Source organism: Crocodylus siamensis, chromosome 3, assembly GCF_052110815.1.
Source record: "Crocodylus siamensis isolate JL-2025a chromosome 3, ASM5211081v1, whole genome shotgun sequence".
NCBI lineage: Eukaryota > Metazoa > Chordata > Crocodylia > Crocodylidae > Crocodylus > Crocodylus siamensis.
Window position 1 is genome coordinate 253614699 of NC_143397.1, and position 23910 is coordinate 253638608.

Here is a 23910-nt window from a genome sequence, read left to right on the forward strand (position 1 = left end):
AAAGGTATGGTAGTGATTTTTTGTTTGTTTGTTTTTTGAATATGGGAGCTGAGCTCCTCAGAGAAATCTCCTTCTATTAAAGCAAACTTCATATGATTTGCCTCTTGTCGTGTCTTTGTTATAGATATAGATTTACTAATCAAAACAGTCAACAAAGGCCAGGCTTGCTTGTGCATTTATATTTACACTTAATTTATGAACTGCAGTAAATACACATGTCCACTTAGACAAGTAACTTTTTTTTTCACTTGCCATGTGCCATCAGAAAAACTGTGTGTGTACATCAGACATACATGTCAGATTACTACTGTACAAAGAGATATGCATGGCCATGGGAAACTTACCCACTAGTAACTGTAAACTAATGTTCAAAATAATAAGGACAACGCACCTCACGCTCAGGCAGAGTTCACCAAGTCTAATTCTCAAACACCATGTACAAAAAGGAAAGACCTCTCAGTGAAAAGGGCTGGAATGCAGAAAAGAGTGCCCAAGAACAGCATTGTGGACCTGCTGTCCTGACTTCACTGTGAAAGGCATTCCTAAGACACGTCATTTCAAAAGAACAGCATGCAAACTTTTCCCTTCACGGTTCACACTGCATTTTAGTCAGTAATAATGTTGTAATCCTGTTATTGTGATGGCCAGGGAATCCTGGTTTTCTCTAATAAAAAAAATTGCAAATTCTTTGATAAAAAAAAAAAATAACAACAACTTCTCTGATTAAACCCCCGCAAATATGCGATTGCCTGGCCCTGCTCGTCCTCCTCACTTGATATCACAAAACTCAGCAATCTCCCTGCAGATCAGGTATGAAGAAATGGTGTATGGTGAGCAGCCACACTTTCCAAAATGAGCTTTGATATAGCACTTATAATGATAACAAGCATTCGAAAACCCTGCGACTAATGCATCCTCTTTTAAAAGAGGAGATAATAGAACAACTAATATTTGGAGCATAAGAAAATATCCGTAAGTGTAAATGGCATAAATCTATTTTAACATGATCACTAAAAACTCTGGAAAAAACACATGTTGTTCTGGACTTTTTAACATGAGAACGAAAATAAATGCAAGAGCTCCAAGAATGTCAAAAAGCCTCTTGCATCTGGATGGTGTTCAACATTTTCACAAACAAAAAAGCCCTCTTAATTCCTCTTAGTGCAACTCAAATACATATTAATCATATAACAGTAATTTTAACATTAAAGGTTGAAATAACTGTTCTCATGAATGATTTATAACCATCCTTTGAATTAATACACACACGTATCATAGTCATAACTCCTCATAGTGTGTTTATCTGTGTATAATAGTGTATTATATACACACAATGATAGTATAAAATGAGATGACTTGCATTAAAACATGCATATTTAGATTTGACAATACTTTTCATGTTCAAAGTGCTTAAAGTTTAGAGATACCAAACTTCAGTTCCACAGGGAAAACATCACTAGTTTATGTAGTATACCTGATTCCTAGAAAGAAATATGGATTTAAAATATCTTGGTAATCAACAATAGCTGTAAAACAGATGCTTTCCCTGAAAGTTAGAATTTAATATACTATGCATTGCAAAAAACTAAAGAATCTTTTAAGTGCCAAAAAAAAGTCCTATTACATCAACCTCATAAACATTTTTTGCTTTAAATGAAGACTCAGATCATCTACATTTTATGAGATAATTTCTGTAATGGAACTCATGAACTAGGGGAACTGTCAACTACAATCTTTTCTTTCAGATTAAGTGGTGTAATTTTTTGACTTGTTTGAAGACAAAAAATTGTATAAAGAATTTCAGTGACTGACGTTTTGGCTGCAACAGCCCATCCTCCACTTGTCAAAGGCACAGATTCACCAACTGCCTTCGTATTTGGGCTCTGGGAGGATGTTTGACTCTTAGCACTATTGAGCTCTCAGGAAACTGTTTTCTTAGGGAATACGATCTTCCATCTTGAACTAATTGGAGATATTGTCCTTAGAAAGGACAGGATGCATAAGCTTGACCAGCATGAGCCTTTGCCTGTGAATTGTGGTAACATTTATTTAGTCTCGAAAGCATCAACTCTGAAGACACTGCAACTCATCCAGAACACAGCAGTCTTCCTCCTTGGCAATACAGGCTGCAGACAGCCCCTCATCTCTGCACTCTACCAGCTCCCAGTAGCACCCGTGCGCCAAGTCTAGAGTCTCAATCCTTACATTCAAGCCTTTAAATGGTCTAAACCAGACTAACCAAAATGACTGCCTCATCTTTTGGGGATTTATTTGGTAGCCATGTTGCTCTGAGACAAAAATAAATGCAAAAGTCTCAAACCCGTGGTTCAGAGATGATACCTTTTATTAGACCAACTAAGAGATTGCCAAAAAAAAAAAAAATCTTTCTGTATAAAACGAAATTTATTTTTCTACCTATGGGGTCTTATACCATCTTTAATTTTCCTTAAGCCTGAGGAAGGGTGTGTGAGCCCAAAAGCTTGCAAAGAAAGATTATTTTTTTGTGATTTCTGAGTTGGTCTAATACTGCGGGTCCCGACCTTTTGTTGCTGTGACCCACTGCTGGGAGTGAAGTGTGGCAGCGACAGTGATCTGGGGACAGGGATGGGGGAGCTCTCGTCATGCAGCGTGGCTTGTTGTTTGTATGTGGCACTGCCAGCATTGCCCCTCATATGGGTTGTGAGCCAAGATTGGGAACCACCGATCTAATAAAAGGTATAAACTCTGAACCAAGTTTTAGAGGTTGGCATGCCTCATCATTTAGCACCTCAACTGACCTCAATACCAGTTCCTGAGTTGTATCAAAAGACAACAGGAGAAATGACTTCAGCTGGTAGTCTAGAGCTTGGCAGGAAATTCCATTCAAAGGTATGAACAAGCAACCAATTTACTATAAAATTAGAAGGGGGTGTGCGTGGGGGAGAGTTACTATGTGTCAGCTGTTCCACAATAGCTGTCCATCTGCATACTCTTACCCTGCAGCAAATGGAAACTATATTATGGTAACTTAGCCCTCTTTCAGCAAGGAACAGAGGAGAAATCTCACAGCAGATGCTGGTTTCCTAGGCTGCATTGACAATTTTTGTAAAAAAGTTTTCCCATCGCTGTAACTCCATTAATGCCAGCAATGGTGGGTGTTCTAGTGTGGACAAGAAAGCCCAGAGATAAGCATTTTGTCATCTGAATCCATCTGAAGCCAGGCTTCAAGAAAGAGTGGTTACACATTGGCAGCTGCTTGCCTGAACTAGCATTTTTACTTTCTCTTTTGATAGTAGGATGTTTTCCAAAAAGCAGCAGCCCTTGAACAAAAAAGGACTATATCTGATAGCATGGTGAGAGGCACAGGAAACTACCTAAATACCTAGTTAACTTGGGATTCTTGTAGCTCAGCAGGGACTTGAATTTTTAAGTCAAAGACCTCGCACTGAAAATGTCAGGCCTAATTCCACTGCCTTTAAGCAAAGAGCTTTTCCTCATCTGCCCACATTACTACTATAATCAAACTCGGAAGTACCTAGCTGGGGACTGCACAGCAATATATGATACTTGGTATTCTCTAAAGACATAGCTACATAGGAAAAACTGCAACGTTAAATACATTGAATTAAGGTATGAATTTAGACCCCATATATCCCTACATGGATGCTGGATTCAGAAGCGAGTCAAGTTAAGAGAACCAAGATTACTTTTCTTCTGAACAGCAGTCACGCAGGCTGCGTACATCTGTGCAGATGATCTGGGAGAATTCTTCCAGGTTTGTTTTCCTGGTAGAAAATTTACCTGGAGACTGCTGCACAAACAGTTAAATGCTGAGCCCTTGGAGAGCTTGCAGTACTGATGCTGCATGCACAGCCAGAGGGTCTTGGCACACACATCTCTGCAGGCTCTGCAGACTTCCTCAGCCAGCCTGGAGACAAACGGTAGCAGTGCACAGGGCTGGCCCAGACTGCTTGGAGTCAGCCTGCGTCTCCCTGCAGCACAATGTGAGATTATGAAGGAGGCATGTTGTTCTGCTCTCTGCTCAGCTGCAGCAGACAGTTTTCCAGGGGGAGGGAGCAGAAGAGTGGGAACAAAGAACCCTGGGGTGTTGGAGGACTGTGCTGCGAGTGTATACAGATATTTGTTCTGTGTACAGGGTTGGAAGCCTGCTTAAAGAGAACTTTATTTTTCAAGGGAATTATTTAACCCTGCTTGTTCCCAGGTAATTCCCCACCCCCTCCCACCCCGTTCCACGTAGCCAATTTTACTGTGGGAGAAAAATCCTGAACATCTGCACAGTCATGGTTTCTCCTGGGAGAGTACTGACTCCCCAGGAGAAACTGAATGTATGTACATGGCCACAGTTTTAACCAATTATAACCAACATATTTTACATTCAAATCTTCAGTTACTCCACTTACCTTTCCCAGGAGTTCTGTACAGATACACTCCGAGTTACTTCCTGAAAAGCTGGCAGTTCAGCCCATTAAGGCCATTTGTTATCCAAACTAAATTTCATCAACTCATTCACTTAGCTCTAATGGACTTTTTCAAAAGTCTCGCTTGGTTTTACCAACCTAAAGAGTTTTGTATCAGCAGCAAATTTCACCAGCGTGGTATCCAGTTCCTCCCTCCAGTCACTAATACAATGAACAGAATTTGTTCTGACACTGATTCCTGTGGTGCTTTCATATTAACACCTCTCCACTACGAAGAAAGCTGCTTATTAGTACTATTGTTTCCTATCACAACTACATTTTAATCTGCAGTTCCTTTCCTTTACAGTATCTTATGAGATAATGTTTTCAAAAGGTTTTCAAAAAAGGCAGCATATCCATTATTGCACACATACTTTCCAAGTATGTTACAAGTCAGAGACGCAATTTATTTTTCCAGAGGCTGTGCTGATTTGTTTTTATCAGAGTCGCATGGTAATGTTTTATACATGGCTCTACTGTTGGCTCCTTATTACACAGCTTCCAAGATTACCTTTAAGCCATTTGTTCCACAGAGCACCATGAAAATATCTTCAGTGCTATACAAAGAGACAAAAGGCATGGTGCCAGCCACAGGGAACTTACAGCCTGTAACATACAGTTAATATTGCCAACTTCAACTGTTTAAAATTTTGGGTTCTCCTTTGTCTTCTAGCTTTTGAACTTTCCAGTAAAGTTTTGATGACATGTACCACTTTCCTCTGGAAACACAAGGAATAAGAAGCCTGCTTAAAAATTAAAGCAGAGATTTTCATGACTCAAAGAGCAAGGGTTTTAAGAATTTTAGGTGCAGACAAAAGTGACAATTATCACCTGATCTGGCCACAAAAAGCAGTTTATAGCTGTGACCAAACATAAGCGCATGGCTATAAACAACTTAAAACAGGCCTGTCCAACATACGGCCCACGGGCCACCACGTGGTCCGCCAAGGCATTTTCTGAGGCCCAAGGTGCTGCGACAGGAAACAAAAGTAAACACTGTTTGCTTTTGTTTCCACCCCTCAGCAGCTTCCTAATGGCTGCTAAAGGGCTGGGGAAGGGACAAGGCTCCCACACGCACCGTGTCACCTTGATGGTGCCGACAGTGCGTGTGGGAAGAGGAGTAGCCATGTGCCTCCGGGACAGGATGAGCCCAGCCAGAGCAGCAGGGGCTCAGCTGCACTTTCCCCATACCTGCGCCAGTCAGTCCCGAGCAGCACACGGCTCCGCCACCACCTCTGCTGGCTGGTGCCAACCCGGGCAGGCCTGTCCCATCCGGAGCAGCATGCAGCTGAAGCCGGCTTCCCACATGCTGCTGGGGATGGGAGGAGGCTGGCTGGGTCTGCACCCGCCAGCAGAAGCGGCGGCGGAGCTGTGTGCCGCTCGGGTTGGGATGAACCCAGCCAGAGCAGCAGGGGCTCAGCTACATTTTCCCCCTGCCTGCACTGGTCAGTCCAGAGCGGCACATGGTGTTTGAATATGGCTCGCCGGCCCACTGGGTGATAAAAAGTTCATGATCCGGCCCCACATTCAAAAAGGTTGGACGCTCCTGTCTTAAAACATGGCCGATTGGGTGAAAATCTGATCTCTCATTGCATGAGGTATCAGATAAAGATATTATACAATGTAGCCTCTTGTGTAACTTGTGTTTGCAGAGCCCCCAGCCTGTCCCTGTTTTCAGAATGGGAGGGGGGAAAGGGAGCAGAGGGAGTTCAATCTGGGGGGTTTTCAGTCCCCCTCTGGGGGGGTAGGGTAGGTGTATTGCAGCCTCCCCCACCCCCCTCAAGATGGGGGGTCTCCAATTTATCCAGCCCATGCTTCAGCACCAGTTGGGGAGCCCCAAGAGTGAGTTCCCTCTGCTGCCTTTTCCCCCTCCCAATCTGAAAACAGTGAGCATTGGCAGAGCCCTGGCCGTTGCAAGCTCCCAGCCTGCAGCTAGATTCCCCTCTCCTCAGTAACCAGCAGTGAACTTCTGTTTGGTTTGGGGTAATGGCATCACTCAGAGCGCTCTGCAGAAATCATTCTGAGTTACAGCTGGGAGCTGCACCTCAGATCTTCTCCCTTCCCCCCCTTCCCTTTCTGAAACAGGTCAGACTGGAAGAGCTGGGGTCATTGCTAGGAGAAATCAGCTGTAGGCTGGCAACCAGCAGCTAGAGTCCTCTCCCCCCTGGAACCAACAGTGAATTTCCGTTTGGTCTGGGGGAACGATTTCTGCAAAGCTTTCTCAGTGAGGAGCTGCACTTCTACTGGCACCCTAACTAATCTACAGCACTTTCTGGCAAAAAAATATATGGCTGTGGTCCCTCATAGTATACAGACTTACAGGTGACACGTGGGTTATGCATCCTTACTGTATTTTAATTTATGAATGTAGTGAAGCATGCAAGAAAAACCACACATTGTAGGATTCTTGACAGTATAACTGGCAATACAGGACAACTGCCTAGGAAGGGCAATCAATCCTGTGCTCCAACTGTCCCTTTGCAGACAATAGAAGCAACACATCAGTAACAGAATTCATTGTAGACACTTTTAAAGAAAAAAAAAAACACACAAGGAAAAGGAAATATATTCATAGATGTTGCAAAATAACCATGCAAGTAAAAAGAAGGATTCCAATTAACAAGATATAATAGCAGCATTTGCAAGCAAGGGAGGTAGAGCTATTTAAACATGGTGGGAAAGGGAACTAAAAAGGGAGCAGGTTCCACTTCAAGCTGAACACAAGCTGCAGTTTGCTCAGTAGAGCCAAAGAAGTTCAGAACCTCTGTTCTTTCTTCCCCGTAGAAATTCATATCAAAACACAATTTAACACAAGCTGATGAGAGACCAAAGCCTAAAAACCAAGGTGAATTTGACAAATAGATGAAATGTCTGGAGAATTTAAATGCACCAAACTTCTGAGCTGAAGTACACTTGTGGAGAAACACAAATCATGCAACAAGAAATACATTCTACAGGGTTGTAGTACTACTTAAAAATTACTTCTCTTATGCTACAAACTTACACAATACTTTTTATGTCCCAAACACTTTACAATTGAAGGGTCTAATCAAATTGGAATCTTACTACTGACTTAAATGGGGACTTGAAATTTGCTCCGAAGTCTGCGGGTGTGGGGGCATGCACATGTGTTTGCCACTGGTTGGCAACAAAGTACTTATATAACAAGGACGATACACTTGTTGTCACTGCAGAGATGCCATCTACACTGTGCCGATTTCTCTAGATGGGGACAACAGCTTTCCTCCAATGCGTACCTCTCTTGCCCAGTAAAAATTCTCTGTTAGATGCCCCAGCTGCCTTTTCCAAACATAAGGCACAGCCTTTAAAATTCAATAAATCCAAGTGGGAAAAAAACCTAGCATCAGAATGGCTATCTATATTCTGTTTCCAATACCCAGAAAGGAATAACGCATTCTCTCATTTTATTGAATTTGACCCACTCCTTTCTTTGGGATAGTAGGAGACCAAGACAGGAAGCAGTGCTCAAACTCAGAGAAGATATATAAACAGCTTAGAGTCTAACAAAAACTCTGTTGTGTCACACAATACAGTGTAAGAAAATCCTCAGAAGTTAAATGGAGGAGACCTAATAGGTCATTAATCCAAGTCCCCTCGGCTAGTGCAAGAGATTTTCCTACAGCAGTTATGATTCATAATATTGTTAATGCTGACATTGTGCTTGGTGCGATACAAGATAAGCCCCCTGCCCTGCAGAATACATGCCTAAACTATAAGGAAAGACAGCAAAACCCAAAGCTTTGAATGTTATGATTTTTGTTATTACAAGCTAAAGATTTATGGGCATAGATTCGTAGATATTAGGGTTGGAAGGGACCTCAGCAAATCGTCAAGTCCAACCCCCTGCCCTGGGCAGGAAAGAGTGCTGGGGTCAGAGGACCCCAGCCAGGTGCTTGTCCAGTCTCTTCTTGAAGACCCCCAAGGTAGGGGAGAGCACCACCTCCCTTGGAAACCCATTCCAGATTCTGGCAACCCTGACCATAAAGAACTTCTTTCTGATGTCTAACCTAAATCTGCTCTCTGTCAGTTTGTGGCCATTGTTCTTAGTTATTCCAAGGGGTGCCCTGGTAAACAGAGCATCTCTTATTCCTTGTTGTCTGCCCCCAATGAATTTGTAGGTGGCTACAAATTTGCAGAGGCTGAAGAGATCCAGGGCCCTTAATCTCTCCTCACAGGGCTTTGCCTGCAGGCCCCTAACCCTATAAGGGACCCTCCAATGTTGTCCACATCCCTCTTGAAGTGTGGCGCCCAAAACTGGATGCGGTACTCCAACCGCAGCCTGACCAATGCTGCATAGTGATCATACCTGTTTTCTCAAGGTCTAATGCTTTTACCACCACCTCTTTGGAGACTGTTGCAGAAGACCAATCATCACATTTCTCTACATAAAACTTTTCCGCTAATTCTTAGTATTCGCTTCCTTCCCTAATTTCACCCCACTACTTCTATTTTCCCCCAAAACAATTTCTCAGCTTCCTTAGGGCCTACACCTTTCAAAGGTGTCAGCAGGTGAAGCCAGATGAAACTACATTTATTGTGGGGTCTAGATCAATAGATTAGGATAGCAGGTAGATACAGTATTATCTAGAAGCTCCTTATACTATTCTCCTGTTACAGATGACTAGCTTTTCTTTCCCCTCCCCCCCCCCCCGCATCCAGAATGGTCACTACAGATCTCTTCCCCAGCTCTCGGGAAATCAGTTATCAGTAACCAGTTCTGTGGAGACAGGCTGAGAAAATGCCATTAAGATGTAAAGTGCTATGATTGTTCTCATTCTTGCTTTATTTTTTAAATGGTGTTCTCTGCTTTAGCCTTTTGTAAAACAAATATCCTGTTTGAATATGATATCACAATCTTTTCCATTATGCAAAAAGAACCACCACTCAAGGAAATGTATGAAATGGAACTAATTTTGTGGAAAACAGAAGATATAGCACATTTCTACTGATTAGCTGCAACTTTAAAAGTATTCCCACATAATCTACCTGCCTGTATTGTACATCTCTCTTACTTCCAAAACAGAATGTGCTGGCAAGGATAAAATTAATGAAACCTGCAGCCACCTCAAAAGCTCTGCAGCCCTCTGGTCTTAGCAGTCAGGTTCCACAAATCATGACAACAAAACTTTCTACATTTGCTTTAGGTTGCAGGTTATAATGACTCAACGCTACAGTACAATTGTTCTTGTAGTAAATGGGGAAAGAAGCTATGAAAATGTTACATCTTATTTAAATGAATCCGAGTGGTCTACTTTGCTACTAGCTTGTTCCTTTTGTTCACATTTCTTTATTGGCATTCCGCTGTACCAGGAAATGCTTATCTAGACTTGCAGAGAAAAGACGCGTATTGAAAAAGCATTAAAGAAGAAAGTAGGCAACAGTGATTATTCTACCTGCAAAGAGAACATTAAAACTAAGCTTCCCCCAATCTGTATTCCAAATAAGTGTATTATTATTTTCTAAGCTGTTTTACAATTGAAGAAAATTGCAGTCTTTGGAACAGACGCAGTAATTTATTTTTGTGTTTATACAAACCGAGCACAATGGAGCACCAAAGTCCGGCCTCTGAACTTGCATTAACAAAACATAAATGTTACAGAATAATAACACTCGCAGTTCTGCTTATGTATTTTCAGGCTGGTGAGAAAAAAAATGTGCAAGGTAGAAAAAGGTACAAGGTATGTTTTAACTGCTGTTAGCCTACTTCAGTCTGGAAATCAAAGTCTAGCTTACTGTCAGTGGTGGGACGCAATATGTGAAAATCCACGTTTAGTATTAATGTGAATCTCCTCAAAGGCAGAACATTCAAAAGGAAAATCTTGCATTTGCCGAGAACAGTGGTCTCCAAAGTGGGGTGCGCGCAAGATGATCCACTGGGGTGTGCAAAGAAAATATTAGAACTTGTATTTTTATTTATTTTTTATCTAAAAAAAAAGAAAGAAATTAAGCTTTACTAATATTTAATATACAGATTGACACCAGCGCCCTCACTCAGTCCGTATGTTGGATGGTAACATGTCACGTACGGTACATGAGGTATCCTGAGGGAAGAAACATTCGTTCTCTTTCAGCATACTGTGACATATTGCAGTTTGTGTGCCCGGTTAAGTGGATTTACAAATTATATTATCTAGTTTTAACTAAACTAACCCTCACAAAATGGACAAGTGGCTTAAAAGGATTCCTGCAAAGAAATCACAGATTGAAGATAATAATGCGATCACAAGCGAACAGCAAGAAAATGGCAGAGGTGACACTTCTCCTACTCCTAGTACGAGCTCTTCATCAGCCACATTACAAAGTAAAAACTAAATAATATTTTTTTTAGTGAGAGCAAAAAGGTTTTTTGTACCCTTAATAAATAAATAAATAAATGTTTAAATATTGTTTATTTCATCTTTAATCTCACCCTTTTTTAATTTCTATTTTTTGTCTATGTTTTATAATGTACATAATATATTAGTACAGTAGTACATGTATATAATTTATAAATAAATAAATACACATATATTGCGGGTGAGTGCTCAAACATTTTTTACTGATAGGGGTGCGTGAACAAAAGAGTTTGGAGACCACCGCTCTAGACGACCAAAATAAATTTTGCTCCCATTTACTGACGATAGGGTGAAATGACTCTTTCCTCTCTTCTGAGCAAAGAAAAATCTACAGAGCATCTCAAATATTTGTAAAAGATCACAGTGTTCAGGACTGCATCATTCTCTTACTTTTCTTTACTTGCTTCCTACTCTCAGGAGCAGCATGTGTCATAAATGGACTCCTCTCATCAGCCACAGATGCCGTGGTAGACGAACAGATGCTTTTAATGGAAGCCTGCTGCCACTTCTTCAGAAGGAAGGAGCCAGCTCCTGGTCACGGTTCCCTCTCTCCTATACCATTAGCCCCGTTTCCAGCTGCTAGCATGCATCACAACACCTAGGCATCCATAATCCCCCTTCTCACTTACATCCATCCCATCCAGCACTTAGAGCCATCTTACAGTCCGGACATAGGTCTCTGCCTCCAAACTAGAGCTCTAAAAGTGGCCAAGGGCAAAAAATATCCTCCCTGATGTACTGTATCAGTGCAAATACCTACACCATTTTATTGCTTCCCATTTCCTTCTGTCAGGAAAAAGGCTGGGTCAAGGCACACAAAATGGTAACTTAAATATTTACAGAGACCATCTTTCTTAGAGCTACTCACTTGAAGCTGTGCTAAGTCAGCTGGGGTGGGAATGTCTTTTAAATTTCCAGATACTTTCTGAGCAAAAGAAGTGCTCACGTATGCTGTTAGGGGACGGAAGACAAAAGTGTGATGGACAAAAAGAAAGCCACGAGGAGGCTTCCCATCCAACACAGCTGGACAGCAGAAACAAGCAGCTGCAGAAGTGCAAGTTCTCAACCACTCTCATTGTGGCTGCTAGACTTTTAAAACATTTTTCTTTACTTTTCAGCATAAGCTGTGGATTAATGACTTTCCAACATAGTAACTTTTAAACAAGGAATAATTGTCAGATTTCCAGCAATATAAGTAACTGGTGAAAAATCTTAACTGGTATAATTTATTATCAAATTTGGGAGCAAGGTCCACATCTGTGAACACCAAAAAATTAGGAAATACTTTTACTCCATAGCCATGACACATGATCTAAGCAGAAGAAATCCACTACAGGCCTAACATTTTACCTACCAGCTGCTCCTTTACACAGCCATCTGTTTCATTCGCGCACACATGATTTTTACACTGCTACAATATTTTGCAAAAATATTCACTGAGGCTGTGATAGACTACAACACTTTGCAAAGACAACAAAGGGGAATCAGATTAAGATTCGGTTTAGGTATTGAAATCTTTCTTCATTCGGTCTATGAATAGAAAGTTTCCATTTGTGCCACACTAATAGATTCTGATATTACCTTCCTTACATAACACAGAAAAGGAACTATTAATAAAGGGATCACAACAATAGTCTATTTATGTTTCAAATTAATTTCCCTTTAGAAATTCTTTAATAATATCTGGAATCAAGTGTACCATCTCAAAATGTGCTGTAGAGCAACTAACTCACAACCTCTACACAGGCTATCTAATGATGTTTCATATCAGCAAGGAATTACCCACAGGAAATTTCCACTTTTTCAGGGGCATGGTTTTAAGATAAGAAGCAGTCCATTTTTTTTTCTTTGCTTTACTTTTACGTCTATAACCCACTTATGTGAGATTACTTTTTCTGTAAGCAAAGTTTTGAGAACTTGCATTTTAAACCTAATGTACAGGAAGACTCATAAAACAGAAAATTTAAAGTGAACTGAAATAGTCAACAACACACACAAATGAGTCTTTTTGCACCAAAAATATTAGGCAATATAGGGATCATAACTAAGTATAAAGAAGGAAGGGAAAGAGAAAATGGCAACACTCCTTATAAAGTCCAAGGATTTCAAAGTATTTCTAGGGACATAATGAAGTAGCCTGCATGTATCTAGTTAAAGTGAAATCAATATAAGAAAAAATGATGGATTTTTAGTATGAGCCACTCATGCAAACATTGTTATACACTGTGACCATTACAGATCATACAAAAATATATACACCATTTCCAAGGCTGCCCGTCTCTCCTGCCACCAGATTAAATGTAGCGTAAGACTGGTTCAGTAACAGTTTTACTGGTAGGTTCCAAACCCAGAGATGGAGGCTTTCCTGATCATGGTCTTAGATCTTAATGTACACTACCTGCCTTCCAGAAGAAGCAATGTTATTAATTCTAACACATTTGGCATTTTATAAAAGAAGGGACCAACAGCATTAACTCTTTTTGTAGCTTGCCAGTTTATAGATTGGGGCTGTCCAACTGGTGGCCCACAGGCCATATACAGCCCACAAGGAGTTAACATGCAGTCCCCAAGCTCCCACCTGGCTACTGCTGCTCTCAGGTCTCATAGGTCCACCTCCCTCCTGCATCTGCTGCCTGATGCAGCTCCACAAGGTGCGCATAGGCAGGGCAGCATGGCACGACCTACAGTGCAGGGGGCACTGGTAACCACGTGTAGCAAGGGAACTTGGGGCTGAGCAGCCAAAGGTGAGATGCCACATGCAGTGCAGCAACAGGTGCCGATGCACCAGCCTGCTGTGGAAGGGGAAACCACCCACAGGGCAGGAAGGAGGGGAGCACCTATGCACATGTGGTGCAAGGGAGAGGAGTACCCATGCACACGTGCTGTACGAGGAGGAAGTGGATGGTGTGGGGGCGGACTGAAGAAGCACTCATGTGCCTGTGACATGCAACCCAGCAGGGGCCCTGGGTACCATGGCATTTGGGCTCTGCTGGTGTGGTCCATGAGGCCTAAGTGACCAGGGGCTGTACAAGCTGGTCAGTCTTGCTACAGATTCATTAATGACATTAACAGATGGTAAGGCCATAGGGGACCATGATGATTATCTAGTCTGATAGCTGCAGAGCTTCCCTAAGTTACCTGGCGACATGAAAATATCCTGCTCAACACATCATTTGCTCTTTGTGTTCATTCATATATGTATCTGCTGACTTTTATGACAAATATTTGTCTACTGTTATCACTCCCATTACCACAGCCAAAGCAACCCAATTGGGAGGAAGTCAGTTCCATTTGTTCATGATTTATATAATCGCCAACAGGCTCAGCAAATAAATCACAACTGGTGAGTATTAAACAGAGTTTAAATCAAGAAGCACCATCAAGAAGGCCAAAATGCTGCAAGCCCTGCTTGGCCTTTGGAAGCAAGAAGTAGCTTACAACTATAATGATTCTAAATCTTTGATTAATTTGCACACTTCCTGCACATAGTGCAGCTCCCTTTCAATACTACTTCACTTTTTTTTCACCCTTTAGGATAATCAAATAAAATTAATCAAAGTAATTTTATTGCTAAACTATAAATGAAGTAATATAAAAGTCAAAGACAAAAACATAGTAAAAAATTCACTGGAATCATTCAGATCAGCCTCCCTGCAACAGCCTTCCCTCTTGCCTCAAGCTCCCACCCTACCTGTAACTCCACCGCAGTTATGAAGACCCCAGTTAAACTTACCTGTTTTCCAGTTTGCTGGACTTCCTTCTAGCTATATTAAGCCTTTCTTCCGCAACAATATTAAGCCTTTCCGCAGCAATACCAGTCTAAACAACTGATCTTTTTCCCCTAACGTACTAATGAAACCAATGAATTTGGTTTTGCTTGGGACCCAAAACCAAGGAGTAGGAAAATTATTTTGTACTGCAAACTAAAAATCTTGGCCAACAATACAGTCTGTTCCAGGGCTGGACACAGGCATGGGCAAACCGGGCAGCTGCCCGGGGCCTGGACAAAAAGCGGGCCCAAAAATGGTAATTTTGTTTCTGTTGTCAGGTTATTATTAACATTATCTCTGGCGAAGGAGGGCCCAATACTAGAAGTGTGCCCAGGGCCACCAGGAACCTAGGTATGGTGCTGGTCTGTTCTACTGGTACAGTGTGTAGGAGTACATTTAGTCGGGCTTCTGGCCTACTTGACTTAAAGACTCCCAAGAAAAACCGAAATCTCAGATAAAGGAATTAAAACAGAAAAGTGCACCAAAAGGGGGTCCCCCATCAATAGTACCATCAGCACCAAAACAACTTTATCCACAAATAACTGAGAATGAATCTGCAGAAGATGTAATTGTTTTTCTTGATGTACCACCCCCATATCAGCCCGAGGCACAATCTGAACCTGAAAAAGTAACCAAATAGGCTCTTCCGGCAGGATTAGCCCACCTCACCAGGAAACTATCACTCAACAACCATCACCTGCCCCGGGGCATGCCCATGCCCACCGGAGGCATGGCATCTGTCTCCTGAAATCTCAACCCCCTTCTCTTGTTTAAGGTCTGGTACCCAGTATGGTCCAGCCCCTTCTTTAAAATCTACAAAGGCTCAGCTTATGCCTTTATGCCAACTTCCAGGGCAAGGTCCAAATGGGGAAACTACAATCATAGTCCCTGTCCCCTGGACCCCAGGAGATCTCTTAAACCTTGTTAAACAATTTCCTAACATCAGAAAGGAACCCCAAAAATTTAGAGATGAATTAGACACTGTAATCCATTGTTATAATCCAACATGGGCAGATTTGAACCAATTAATGAGAAGTGTTCTGCCCTCCAAAGTCCGCAAACGCCTCATCACACAGACTACTTGGCCTACTCAAGACCCCGAAACAGGAGATCACTTAGCAGACGCCCAAAGACGCCTCCTTGAGGCTGCGTTTAAAGTTTGCCCCAGGAAAACTGACCGGGCCAAAATACATAACTGTAAACAAAGTAAAGGAGAATCCCCAGCAGACTACATAGACCGCTTGAAACTAGTATTTGAAAGACATTCTGGTACTGAAACTGCCCCAGAAGCAGTTGCTTCCGCTTTTGTCCACGGACTTCTTTCTAAAGTCCAAGAACAGTTGTGCACAATTGCTGTAGGTTGGCAGACTAAGCCACTTGCAGAACTAGTCACCATTGCAAGTCACTGTACAACCTGCCAGAAAAAGAAAAAAGGAATCCATGGAAACTAAGCTAACGTCATTACAATTACAGACTTTAGGCAAGGGCAGAAGCCGAGGACTGTTCAGAGGCTGAAGATGTGGTCATGGGATGGGACAAGGATTTCAGTCCCAAAATAATGACAGTTGTCATTATTGTGGCCAACCAGGACACTGGAAAGCTCAATGTCCTCACCGGCCTGGCCAGCCGGGGATGACGTTTAACTCGCCACCACCTCCTCTCACTCAATTCTCTGTCCCAAATCAGAGAGCTTCCTGTTAGGCTGCCTGAGGAATAGTAACATCATCACAGCCCCGCTTCTCCCACTCAATCAAGATGACCCCTTCGTTTCCTGCGTGATAAAATGGCATCTCTACAAAATGTTTAGCAGATACCAGTGCAAGCCGCTCTACTCTTCAAGCTGAAGAATTTTCCACAACTCCCCTCTCCTCTGCTGTTGTAAACACTGTAGGAATTTCAAATCAAATAGTTCCTCATCCTGTTTCCCAACCATTACATGTTTCTCTTGGTCCTGTTTTTGATCAACATGCCTTTTTCCTTAGTCCTTGTTCTCCTGTTAATTTATTAGGCAGAGATTTGCTTTGTAAACTCGGCTGTACTATCTATTGCTCTCCTAATGGTGTTTATTTAGATGTCCCCTGTGATAATGAGATAGCAGTACTTGCCGCTTTAGCTAGCTCACCTCCTGAACCTGAGTTCCCTGATCTTTCTGTGTTGCAAGAAGAAATAAAAGCTGTCCCTCCATTTCTCTGATCCCAGCATGCTAATGAAGTAGGACAAATCCATACTGCCCAGCCTGTAAAAATTAGATTAAACCCAGCTAAGCCTTTACCCAAAGTTGCTCAATACCCTTTACATCCAGAAGCTGAAGAAGGGATATGCCCTGTTATAACTGCCCTTTTAAAGCAAGGTATCATTGTCCCAAATAAGAGCCCTTGTAATACGCCTATTCTTCCTGTAAAAAACCTGGAAAGAATACCTATCGCTTTGTACAAGACCTCCGTGCGGTAAATTCTGCAGTTTTACCTATTTTCCTGTTGTACCAAATCCAGCTACTATCTTGTCCTGTATTCCTCTTAATTCTTGTTATTTTACTGTTGTTAACTTGTGTTCTGTATTTTTCTCTATCCTTATACACTCTGATAGCCAGTTTCTCTTTGCATTTACCTATCAAGGACTTCAGTATACCTGGACGCGACTGCCCCAGGGCTATACTGAATCCCCTTCTCTTTTTTCTCAAATTCTGAAGAAAGATCTAGATGACATAATATTTAAAGAAAATTCTGTGCTTGTGCAATATGTTGATGATCTGCTCTTGGCATCTACCTCCCTTGAAGCCTGTAAAACTGAATCTTTAACTCTCCTCACCTCTCTTGCCCTAAAAGGCCATAAGGCATCTAAAGAAAAGCTACAGCTTTGTCTTCCTTGTGTCCACTATTTAGGTCATCATATTTCTGCTGGAGAATGACTGCTTTCCTCTTCCAGAATAGAAGCTATTCTTAAAATCCCTAGACCAACTACTGTGTCCCAAATGCGTACCTTGCAAGGCATGGTTGGCTACTGCTGTCACTGAATACTCAACTATGGCTCTATAGTCAAGCCGCTGCAAAATCTGACTCTTGTTAATACCCCTGAGCCTTTACCCTGGACTTCAGAAATCAAAGCCGCTTTTGCCTCTATTAAACAAGCTCTGTCACAAGCTCCTGCTTTAGGCCTTCCCGATTATACTAAACCTTTTATTCTTTTTTGTCACGAAAAGGACAGAGTTGCACCTGCAGTACTTACTCAGACACATGGAGACAAGCACCGTCCCATTGCTTATTATAGCTCTGCTCTTGACCCAGTTACAGCCAGATTTCCTCTATGTCTCCTTGCTGTACCTGCAGCCACCGTCACTGTTGAACTTTCCTCCACCCTTGTATTAGGTTCTCCCCTTACTGTTGCTGTCCCACATGCTGTAGCAGCCCTTTCGCTAAAAACAAAAACCCAAAACCTTTCAAATGCTAGATTAACTAAGTATGAAATCTTGCTTCTCTCTGCTGGAAATGCCACCCTAACTAGGTGCCCTGTTTTAAACCCTGCTTCTCTGTTACCTACCCCTTCCGATGGTGAACCCCATGACTGCATTTTTGTTACTGCTCACCTAACAATGCCCCGCACTGATCTAAAGGACAACCCCTTGCAAAACCCAGATCTAGTATTCTATTTTGATGGATCATGTCAAAGAAACTCAAAAGGTTCCCTTGTCACAGGATATGCAATATGTTCCCAGTATGATGTTACAGAAAGCCATCACTTACCTAATGTATATTCAGCTCAAGTTGCTGAGCTTGTGGCCCTCACCAGGGCTTGCACCCTAGCCTCTGCTGCCTCTGTTAATATTTATACTAATTCTCACTATGCTTTTGGTATTGTACATGATTATGGCCAACTCTGGAAACAAAGAGGCTTCCTCACTTCAGGAGGTGCCAAGATTAGTAATGGCCCATACACAAATGCCTTGTTGAATGCTTTACAATTACCTTCTGCTGTTGCTATTATTAAATGCCAAGCTCACCAGAAACCTTATGATGATGTTACACGTGGAAATGCTCTGGTAGATTCTGCTGCCAAAGCTGCGGCTATTTCCGCTCCTCAGACTACACCTGTGTTTTTGTCTATTCCAACTGACCAGTCTCCATTAGCAAGTCTTCACGACGTTGCCCTCCTCCAAGATTAGACTCCAGAACCCGAGAAACATGCATGGAGACTGGCTGGGTGTTTGTTACACCCTGACCATTTGTGGCGCTCCCGAGACGGCCGCCTGGTGTACCCAGTGGTCCTTCTTCCTCATCTTGCTCGCATACACCATGGCACGGCACATGTGAGCAAAGGGGGAGATGATAGAAGCTGTTAAACTTGACTGGTTTGCTCCAACTTTTCCATCTGTGGCTTAACAGTACTACCACACCTGTCCTATTTGCCAAGCCCATAATGTGGGAAAGCCTGTAAAAACAAAGACGACAGCACATCCCCCAACTTGGGGAACGTTTGTAAACTTACAATTAGATTTTATTCAAATGCAGAAATGTTGTCCTTATGAGTATGTTCTTGTTATTGTATGCATGTTTTCTGGATGGGTAGAAGCCTACCCATGTGCAAAAGCTGACACCATCACTGTAAGCAAAAAGTTGCTCAGAGACTTTATTCCAAGGTTTGGTATTCCTTTATCCCTAAACTCTGATAGAGGAACTCATTTTACTAGACAGATAATGAAAGAAATCTGCACAGTCCTGCAGATCCAACAGGACTTTCATTGCCCATACCATCCACAAGCCTCAGGCATTCTGAAAAATAAACTGGCCAAAATTTGTGCTGAGACTCATCTAAAATGGCCAGATGCAAATCCCATAGCCCTTATGAGTACGAAACTACTGCCAACCGAAAGACTGGGCTTAGCCCACATGAAAGTCTAATGGGAAGACCCATGAGGCTCCCCGCCTCGCCACCTGTTGCCTCCCAATTTTCGATATACATTCACTCGATGATACTATTCTGGACTATTGTAAGGCACTAATGAAGTGTGTTAAGGCTTTTCATTCACAGGTACAGGCAGGTCTCCCCAAAGAACTAGATGAGCCATGCCATTCTATCCTGCCTAGAGATTGGGTGAATATAAAAGTCCATCGATAAAAGTCATCGCTGGAACCTCGCTGGAAAGGCCCATTCCAGGTACCCCTGACCACCAACACTGCAATAAAGTGTCAAGGACTCCAGACATGGATCCACGCTTCACACAGTAAGGAAACATCAGCCCCCATTACACCCAGAGTCTCCTCCATATCAATCTTGTAATCAGCCTCCAGACTGGTAGTGAGCCTAGTGCCTGCCAGCAGGAGAGCTCAAGACCAGTATTGAGCCAAGTGCCCACTGGCAAAGAGGATTTGCCACTACAGAGCGAAGAGGATATGCCCCAGTGACAACACTATGCCCTTCAGGACAAGAAAAAGGCCTCTACCTAGTTCCTAGATCTCATGTTGCAGTAGGAGTCAGTAAGTGCGAGGTAGAATTTAAGATAAATGGTGCTTGGTTTCTAATGGTTCCTGGATATCTAACTACTCCCCTGCAGGTCAATTTTCAAGCTATTATTCACAACGGATGATGTCCTCACACAGTAATACAGGTGGATATACTGGTCACTATTTTGTGTGAAGAGATAAGGCCTGTAAAAATCTTCCCTCCGGTTGAAGAAGAACATGCTATGTCTCCGTAGCGTATCCTGCCTTCACTATTAAATCTCACTTACCTAAAGGAAGAATTCGCAATGTTCGCAAAATTACAGAAAATCAAAGGTTTTGGGGTATAGTGTTCCCCAGCTATAGCACAGGCTTAGCTATGTCCGAGATAAAGAAAGTTGCAGCATCTCTGGAAAAGATTGCTAATGCTACTGCTGATAATTTTGATAAAATAAATACAGAAATGAAGGAAATAAGGCAAATGACATTGCAAAACCAACTTGTGTTAGATTATATACTAGCCAGCAAAGGAGGAGTCTATGCTGTAATAGGTAAAGAATGTTGTGCTTATATTCTCGATAATTCAGAAAAAATCCAGGATTTAAGTAAACATATTCAAAAAGAAGCCGCTAAATTGCATAAGTCAGATGGTTGGAATTTGAATTCTTGGTTTAGCTCTATTTTCAGTTCCTTAGGCTCTACCCTCATTCATAGTTTGTTGATATTGTTTGTTGTTTTTATTGAAGTATGCCTAGTGTTTATGATAATACAATGCTGCTTAAGCTATGCTGCCAAACAAACGAGGAACAGCCCATCACCCAAAAACGAAGTATATAATTTGTATGTTGAAACAGAAGAAAGTAAAAAGAAAGAAAAACTAGAAGTTGAAAGGGTAATGGCTATAAATATCTAACTTGTTGAAAAAAAATTAGGGAATGTAGGAGTAAATTTAGTCAGGCTTTTGGCCTACTTGACTAGAAAAACAGACAGAAGTGCTGATACTGCTTATTTCAGTTACATGTTTTGAGATAAGAAATCCTGCATGTCTTATTACCCTGTCCAGAGATGTCCAATTAAGTAAACTTGTTTTAGTTTCTCCAAGGTTGTATTTTTTTTTCTCTTTATCTGTCTTAAGTATAAAAATGCTTGAAAACTCAGAGAGGAGGAGGATTGCTTTGAAACAGACAAGTGGGTGATTCCCCTTGCTGTATGAAATCCTCCCTGTGATTGCAGTATAGCCCTAAATAAAGAAAGGCTGGCTCTGTCAGTTATGATTCAACCACAACGTGAAGTTTGATTTCTTCCACAAGTGGCAAACAAAGGGGTCCTGGCCATTATAATTGTTCAAGGCACTAAAATACTACAAATAATATATGATCATTTCAAGAGGCAAAATACTCGGTGCTTTTTGCCTCATTCTGTTATAGCACACCACTGTACTGAAAAGCTAGCACATTTCACCGAAGCGAAAGCACTAAGTACTTTGCCGTAAGGCAGTCACCACAATACAATTGTTCGTATGAATGTCACATACATGTCATAAGCAAAGGGCTTTAAAACCTTTTCACAACCAAGTCAATGACAAGTTACCAGGATTAACTCCCTGCTGGACCCTGGGTTTTCCTGTCCAAGCACTGACTACTTCGCCCTTCTTTGGGCTGAGCTATCTCAAGATCTGAGCCCCAGAAGCCAGAACTGCAAAACCTTAGGAATAAACTTACTGTTTTATGTTCTTAATTTTGTTTGCTCCCATTTGAATGATATGCACAGAAGCCCAAAGCTTCTTTTCAAATGTGTTTTGTCTACCTCTTCACTACCTGCATGCACCTGCCCTCCCCCTGCCTCCCCCTTATGCTACCTGATAATACAAGAGTCATTACAGATGATAAGTCTACATCAGGGGAAATTAAAGCTTCAGTCTTTTCTAGCAGTTAAAAGCACAGATTCTGCATTAGATAACATTCATCTGCCATCTGCCCTCAGCTCCTCCTCCCCCTCTTCTGAGGTCAGAGTTGCTTTATGAACTGGAGTTGATCTTTGACATCCCTCACCAATTTTGCAATCCCCTGTGTTAATAATAAGGGCATTAGAGATTAGGAAAAAATCAACTCTTGAAAAGGTATTGTTTGGGGGCAGAATGGCTAAAAATTATCCCTTCTGTCAGGGTGGGCAGCTCTCCAGATGTCAATGTAATACGCACTTCTGCTACTCGAGTCTTTAATAAAGTAGGACTATACACTAGGGAACCATAAAGTACCCAACCTACTGGGCATGCTTGGCAAACAGCTAATTTTATACTGTCTCTCCTCCCCTTGTGGAAGTTCACTTTTCTAGTCTAAATTAGCACTGTGACTCAGATGCTCTCAATTTCTTGTCCAATGTTTTATGCATTTAACCTATTAATAAGAGTAACACAAGAACATCTCTTATCTGGATGCAGATGTACAACGTGAAAGGTATAGTCTATATACATACATGAATAAGCAGACACACAGTTATGGTTTCCACAGATGTCATGCTTAGGTCTTCTACAAACCTAAAGAATGGGACACACTGTAGAAGCTGATGCCGGCTAAAATTGGCCATCTCCTATCAGTTGGAATTAACATTCTGCTACTGTCACCTTTATCATTCCTGACCAGAAAAAGCTCATTAAGCCACTTTCAGAACTGGAGTGGATAGGCACAATTTTAAAATCAAAGCACACCTTTACTGCAGGACTGAGTATGACTACGTACTTAGGAAATAGCAGACAGACACACATTTGGCTACTAGCATACCGCAAAAGAAGTGTGTTATCAGAAAGCAGAAGCATTTTATAGAGCACATTCAAGAGGTATAAAATTATTACTACATAAATGAAAGCTTATGATGGAAGGATGACATGAGGACATTTTAAAAATGCCCAACTGCTACTGTAATATTATTTTTCAAATATAAAGATTAATTTTCAGGCTCCAGAAACTTTAACCTCCACAGAATGATACTTAACTGATAATTGTCCTTACAAGCTGTTACCAGCAGACAGGTAATGTTTAGCTTGATTTACCTTTTTAGTTTTTAAGCAGCTGCTATCCTCATATTTATTACCGCTTCCCTTTAGGGCATACTTTACGTGTTAACCATTAGCCCTTTATGCACACTTTTTTAATGGGGATCAATGCAGGACACAATATGGAGTTCTTTTTCAGATGTCCTTGATTTTCTTTTGAGTTTTTATTGTCATCAAACAACACTGTCATTTGGTTCAGGGCTCCTGAGGTCAATTCTTCATTAAGTTAACATCTCATCTAAGAAGCCCTTTCTTTCTGCCAGCATTTCTACTTTTAAATATGCTTCAGCTTCTGCAACTGAGGTTCAAAGATGAAGCTGTTAAATTATTTGAAACTTTTGTAACATTCGTACCTCGCTCACGATTTCTGAATTATCACAACTATAAAATCCTTGCTCTGTGATGTTCTTGAAAGCAAGAAATACTGCAAGTATTAAATATGGTATTTTACTTTGGATGAGAAATTTTCCTATTACGGGACGTAAGATACTGATTTTCATTACAGAAACAGAAGTATTTTAAGCACTTTAAAACTACATTTGTTTCTCAGAGACATTATTGTGTTAGCTGTTCAGACATTACGAAGCACATCTCCAGCTGCCAGAAGCTTCTTATTAATCCAAAACTATGTTTCCCAGTACTCTTTTTTTGGAAAAAATATCAAAGCGTATATTTGTCACATTAAGTACCGCTACTAAATCTCAACACCAAATCATGCTACTGTAATGAATATTATTTTAGCATGTCTCATTATAGTGTTAGATGCTGCAAAAGGAAATATTTAAAAGCAAAAAAAGGACATTTTTGTGAAGTTAACGCTCCTGAAATACTAATTTAGCC

At 41.5% G+C, this 23910-nt stretch overlaps 1 protein-coding gene across 8 annotated transcripts in view; it reads right to left on the minus strand.

Moving 5' to 3' along the window:
* Positions 1-23910, minus strand: part of PTK2 (protein tyrosine kinase 2) — a 347400-nt gene that overhangs the window by 139783 nt on the left and 183707 nt on the right. The window lies entirely within an intron of this gene.